Genomic DNA, 6,761 nt, shown 5'->3' with positions numbered 1-6,761 from the left:
GCCACTGCACTCCAGCCTGGATGATACAGAGAGACTCTGTCTCAAAAAAAAAAAAAAAAAAAAAAAAAAATGAGAAACACCCCCTCTAGTGGGATATTGTGGTTAACCATGTTGTCAGTCAACAGCAGTAATGTAACCTTTCTGTATGTTTGCAAGCTTTGCACACCTGCTTCATTTTACTCTCTCTGCTTCCTGAGAGGGGCACTTAGGACCACAGAAGTGAATTTGTGTCCAAATTGCCTGGACCCAGATATCAAGTTCCAGTTTTTCCCCAGCACACATCTGGCATAGAGGAAAGCATGCCGGATATGGGCTCCATCTGATGGTACAATGGTACAGGATTCCACTGGCAGCATTTTATCTGGGACTTCCGTATTTGTAGCCAGGAGTAAAATTGGTCTGTGGTTATCAGCATGAGGGTGGGTGGTGCAGGATAGCAATTTTTATCAAAGTTTGCTGTTAGGATTAGCTTCAAAAAATCAATTCAGAAGCATAAAATCAATTCAGCATTTTCCCCATATGCTCTGGAAGAGTTTAAATAACACAGAAATTCACTGTTCTTCCAGTTTGAAATAACTCATGCTAAAAGTCTCTAGGTCTGGTGTCTTTTTTAGACATGCTAATTTTTAAATTTTCTTCTATGGTAATTGGTCTTTTTGTGCTTTTCACTGTTGCGTCAATTTTGGCAATTTAGAAATACATTCCTAGAAAATTATTATTTAATGTTGGAACACTCCAATTTATAAGCCTTCACTAGTTTCTTCAATTTGAAAAGTCATCTCCATGGCTCCTGTGTTCATATCCCTTCTAATCCCATAATTTCTTTCTTTCTTCCTTTTTTTTTTTTTTTTTTTTTTTGAGACAGAGTCTCACTTTGTTGCCAGGTTGGAGTGCAGTGGGGTAATCTTGGCTCACTGCAACCTCCGCCTCCCGGGTTCAAGAGATTCTCATGCCTCAGCCTCCTGAGTAGCTGGGATTACAGGCATCTGCCACTACACCCAGCTAATTTTTGTAATTTTAGTAGAGACAGGATGGTCTCGATCTCTTGACCTCATGATCCACCCGTCTTGGCCTCCCAAAGTGCTGGGATTACAGGCGTGAGTCACTGCGGCAGGCCCTAATCCCATATTTTTAATTAATATTTTGTTGACTAGCTGATGGTTTATTTTATTTTATTTTCTTCAGACAGGTCTTTACGCTGTTGCCCAGGCTGGAATACAGTGGCACGATCTCAACTCACTCCAACCTTCACCTCCTGGCTGAAACAATCCTCCCACCTTAGCCTCCCAAATAGCTGGGATTCTAGGCATGCACCACCATACTCAGCTAATTTTTGTATATTTTGTAGAGACAGGGACTCCCCATGTTTCCCAGGCTGATCTTGAACTCCTGGGCTCAAACAATCCAGCCACCTCGGCCTCCCAAAGCGCTGAGATTACAGGCATTACCCACCGCCTCTGGCCGGCTTATCTATTTTAATTTGCCCTCTCTCTCACCCATGAAGAACAATCTAAGACTGAGTTACACTAATGACACGACTTCTAAGAGGAATTCTGCTTCTCGCGAATCTTTTCCAGCTGTGGTCTCCACGCGTCATGCGTGATTCTAGAGGGCTCCCGGAGGCAGGAGATGACAGTTTGAACAGTGCTCTGGCTGTGTTTCATAGCACGGACCTATGGCTTCTCTTCAGGTCCCAGATGCCATTGAGGACCTGGAGGAACCCATGCTCTGCCTCCAGAAATGTACCTGCGTTGGAATTCTGGCTCTCCCATTCACTAGCTGGCGGCACTGGGGCAGGTCACACGGCTTCTCTGTGCCTCAGCTTGTCCGTCTGCAAAATGAGAATGACAGTGTCTCCCTCATAGAGTCCTTGTGAGGATTAAACGGCCTTAACCTTTATAGAGCATTTGGGGCAGGGCCTGGCCCATGGCTAAGTGTTGAGGAAGTTAGTGAGTGTCAATGATATTGTTGACATTCCCCTGCTGGGTCTTCTCCTCTTTCTCATTCCTAGGAGGTACCTGTGATTCCTCATCTCAAAGGCCAGAATCCAAAGCTGATTCCGTGAACCAAGTCACATGGCAGGGATGATGGGAGGTTGCCCCAGAGAGGAAGAGGAAAGGAGTGAGCAGTTAGGGGGCAGTGAAGACAGGCCGAGGAAAGAGGCTGGGGGAGTTCCCTGGGCTGGGGAGGTGGCAGCTACGGTGGTGGCGGTGGTTCTGGCTCACTAGTAGAGAGGACAGTGCCTCCTGGCAGTGCCCTGGGGAGGTGGCTGCCCATGTGCCTGAGCTTTACAGGAAGTGGAGAAACCACCCTTGGGGGAGAGTGAATGGGCCCTTGAGCGGTGACCTGGTGGACTAAAGACCACACGACTCCTCTCTGAAGTTCAAGGTGTCCAGGGTGGGAGTAAAGGATTCAGGGCTTTGAATTTCCCACCTGGTATCAGGGGGCTCAACGCATATTAAATGTGATTTCGAAAAAGTTTTTTTTTTTTTTTTTTAACTACTTCACATAATTGGGGTAAAAAAAAAACCCACCAGAATCCGTACCTGCTTCCTCTGTCTTCTGTACGCTGAGTTTTGTTGTTAAAGCTTCTCAGGACTTTGTCATCCTTCTCAGAAAAGCTCAGCTGTGACTTTCAGGGTGATGCGTGTCTCAGGCACCCTTCGGTCCCAGAGTCTGTCTGCTCCCCTGACCCTTAGGCACGGGCTTTGGTGAGGTTCCTGGGTGTGGTCGGCGCCTCTCATTCTCTCTGGCCAGCTGGTGCCGACCCTGGCCAGGCCTGCCCGTGGACACCGCCTGCGTGACTCAGGCTGGGGGATGCGAGGGGAGGTTGTGGGGAGGTGTGCAGCTGCTTTTCAACAATGCTGTGGATGTGGTCTGGACCTGGATGCAGCCGTGGTGAGGAGCAGCTGGGGACGGTGCACCCGTATGAGTGGCCGGCAGGGACTCAGTGCCTGGACATCCAAGGGGGCGTGGTCTCTCTTGCCTTGACCACAAAGGGGTGGAGAGGCCTGGCGGGAGCTGGGAAGTGGGCCCCCTAACCAAGGCTGGAGTAAGTAGGGAAAGCGGGAACGCCCCTCAGGAGGTGCTGAGGGAGCCCTGGCCAATGCCAGAGGCCTCAGGGGGCATCAGAAGGGAGCCACGGCCTGTGGGCCAGCGTGGGGTTTGCGGACCCAGGCTCAGAGGCCTTCAGTGCAGAGAGAAGGCTCAGGCAGGGTGGGGAGTTGGGGCCCGGGCTCCCATTCTCTCCAGGGTTAAATGTTGGAAGCTCTGTTTTCAAGGAATCTGTAAATGTCCTTACGAGCCCTTTACCTCTGGCCAAGAAGTCTATTCAAGGGCTCTCTTCTGAGTGAGTCATTTCTTTGAGGATGAAGAAGCTCTTCGTCTAAAAGTGAGACAGGACACGGGGCCAGCGCCACCACTCACACCCTGGTTATCAGGAGCTTCCTTAACACAGGCCCAGCTAACTTTTCAAAACAGGTGGGATTCTAGTGGAGGGAGAGGAGACAGGATGGGTGGCATTTTGGCCTGGGCCCTCCCTGCAGGGGGCTGCTACCCTGGTTGGGAGGGCACAGCGCGGGGCACAGGAGTGCGTGGGCATCTGAGGTGCAGGGAGAGGGAGAAGGTCAAGGCTGTGGCTGGGAGGGTAGGCCGTGGAGGGTCAGGTCTGGGCTGGTCCTGTCGTGCTGGCTTTCAGAGCACACCCCACCTGCCCAGGGTCCGGGGCACCTCTGTCTCTATCAGCAAGCCCTTCCAAGGGTTTCAGGCCAGCCCTGGTTTGCGGTCCAGTGCCCCCACTTCAGGCCTCTGTGGCATCCTCCAAGCCAGCAGTGCCCCCGCTGGCTCCCTGCTCCCCTCTCCTGGCAGTCCCCCTGCTGCCTGCCCACCTTCCCCCAGGCTGGACTTTGCGTACCACTCCCCAACCCAACCTCCTTCCACCTCCCTTTCCCTCCGCTCCCTCTCTTCTCTTTCCCTGCCCCCTCTTCTCTGCCAGGCAAGGAATAGGAAGACACTCAGCCCCCTCAGGGCAGATGGGGAAACCGAGGCCCACTGGAGACAGAGGCGGGGCCACAGCTGTGTCCCCTGCCAGGCATTGGCTCTGCTCTCTCTGTCCTTCCTGCTGTCCAGTCACATCCACCCCACCTGAGTCATTTACTTAGCAGATCCTGAGGCCCAGCCCAAGGGAAGGCTTCGGGGCTTCTGTTTCACCTCAAGGTGTTTCTAACAGCAAAGGTCTCGAGAAGCAGCGAGCTCCCCAACACTGCGGCTGAGCAAGAAGCGGACAGGAAGGGCTGCTGGGCCGGTGACTTGAGGCCATAGTGGCCCAGGTGGATTCCTGCACACCGGTGCCCAATGCTGTCCACCTGTGCAGCCCAGAAGGCGGTGCTGGGTCAGGAGTGAAGAAGGCACCTATGTTTTGTTGTTGTTGTTGTTGCTGGTTTGTTTTCTTTTTGAGACAGAGTCTCACTCTGTCGCCCAGGCTGGAGTGCAGTGGCACAGTCACGTCTCACCGCAACCTCTGCCTCCTGTGTTTAAGCACTTCTGCCTCAGCCTCCCAAGTAACTGGGATTACAGGTGCCCACCACCACACTCAGCTAATTTTTGTATTTTTAGTAGAGATGGGGTTTTGCCATGTTGGTCAGGCTGGTCTTGAACTCCTGACCTCAAGTGATCTGCCTTGGTCTCCCAAGGTGCTGGGGTTACGGATGTGAGCCACTGTGCCTGGCTGAGATGGCACTTATGTAATCTTTTACCAGCATGCAAGCCCTGGGTGCCTCCTCCCATGCCCGTGTGTGTCCATGGCAAGGTAGAGGTGGGAGAGTCCTGGGTGAGGCCACACAGTGCACCCCAGTCGAAGAAGGGGAGAGGGGATGGTTAAGGAAGGCTTTGAGAAATCAGGGTTTCAGCTGGCCTTGAAGGTGCAGATGGAAGGGTGAGGGGACCAGTGAGCCTGAGTCCCTGTGTCGTGTGACCTGGCCTCCTGTGGGCCTCACACACCCCTCCCTGGGCCTGGCTTGGGGAGGGGTCCAGGCGATCCACCTCCCGCCAGGTGAGCTCTACCTAAGGAGGAGCCTGAGCCAGGTGACAGCAGGAACAAGGAACAAGCAGGCTGTTCCTCCACAGTGACAGCCAGACAGGCCTCAAGAGGCCGAGCCACGTCGGGAGAGCACTCCTCTCCCAGCCGCCCACCTCAGCTCAGCGCCTGCCAGGGCCCTGAGTCTTTACAGGTTTTTCCTCCCCACTCTCAGGGAGATACTGCCATTCTACATGGCGTCAAAATACCTGAGGAGGCCCTGTCCCCTGAGATGGGATCAGCTGCATCTCCCTTCCCAAGGGGACGTCACTGCTGGGCAGTGCTGTAAAGCTGCACTGATAGGGCCCCGATAGGTCAGCCAGGGACCGGTGAGGGCTGCCCAGGTCCCTGTGCGCCGTGCCTGTCTTCTCTCTGTCTCTGTCTCTCTCCTCCTTTGGGTGAAAGCCTCCTCTGCTTTTTGGGAACCAAAGAGGTATCTAAAGCCCCTCCCCAGAGATCTACTCTCAGAGTCCTCCCAGCATGTGAGGGCTGGCCCAGGTGTCCTCAGTCTGAAGGCAGGCTTAAGGACACCCACCAGCCCCCTAGGACCTGAACTTCAGGCCAAAGGCCCATGTGCACGTGGGAGCATGGTGTCTGGGAGTCTCCTTGTGTGCTCCCACCTCTCCACAATTTGTCATGTGCTTCTTTTTGGAAAAGCCACCTTTCCTCTCTCCTTCCACCCAATTCTGTGTTCAGGGCCAGAGCCCCCCTTGGGCATCTGAAGGTACAGATCTCCCCAAAAAACTGCACACACGCAGTATTTGGCCCTGGCCTTGGGCTTGGAGACGTGAGCTCTAGCACTGTGTCTACCTGGAACTGGCTTGTGCTCTCAGACAGGCCTGTTTTCTGACCTGAGAATTGGGGACTTTTGCCTCTAACTCATGGGAGCCTCCTGACAGTCTGGAATTGGTTGACCTTGTCTGATCCCTCCCTGGCTCACCCCAGGGAGCACCTAGAATGGAGAGAGGTGGGGCTGCAATAAGGATGGCATCTTGGAGGCACAAGGGCAAGGGCTGGGGGGGAATGACAGGCATGTGCCCACATTCCTGTCAGTCCTCCTGGTCCAGCCTCAGAGGGAGAGCGGCAGAGCTGCGGCACTTGTCCACAGTCACACAGCCAGTGAGCAGGAGGACTGGCCTGGAACTCAGAGCCTTGGCACTTGGGCATTCTCCTTCCCTCTCTCACTGATGTTGCTCCCACAGGGAGGCAGGTGGGTCCGGAGGCATTTTGAGGGCTCGCTGGTCAGGGGAGGAGGCATCCCGAGGACAGGGCTCGCTGGTCTTAAGGGCTTGCTGGTCGGGGGAGGAGGAGAGGCAGGACCCTCTCACTTCTTCCTGGTCCATCCCAGTGTCCAGGACCTCTGGGATGCCACAGCCAGGGCAGGGGACGGGGGCTTCAGGGCAGGGGGCCTCCCTCCATCTCCCACTCACACCCTGCCAGCCTGCAGGCCCACCCCATGGCCTCTGCTCAAGGCTGTCTCTCTGCCAAGAATCCTCTTCTCCCTGCCTGGAAGGAGGCCCTCTCCCATGTGAAGGCTCCCGGCTGCCCCTAAGTTCAGCCTCACTGGGCACCGCGTGCTCCCCGTTCCCTGTGGTTGTGCGTTACCTAAGAGCAGGAACTGCGATGCTACTGCGTATGCCCAGCACAGCGCCTGGCCTTCGAGAGACTGAATTTGGGAGCCTGCAAT

This window comes from Sapajus apella, unplaced genomic scaffold (assembly GCF_009761245.1).
Source record: "Sapajus apella isolate SASKATOON/1434 unplaced genomic scaffold, GSC_monkey_1.0 scaffold55, whole genome shotgun sequence".
NCBI classification, from domain to species: domain Eukaryota; kingdom Metazoa; phylum Chordata; class Mammalia; order Primates; family Cebidae; genus Sapajus; species Sapajus apella.
The sequence above is the reverse complement of the archived record's forward strand: the minus strand, read 5'-3'. Positions refer to the sequence as shown.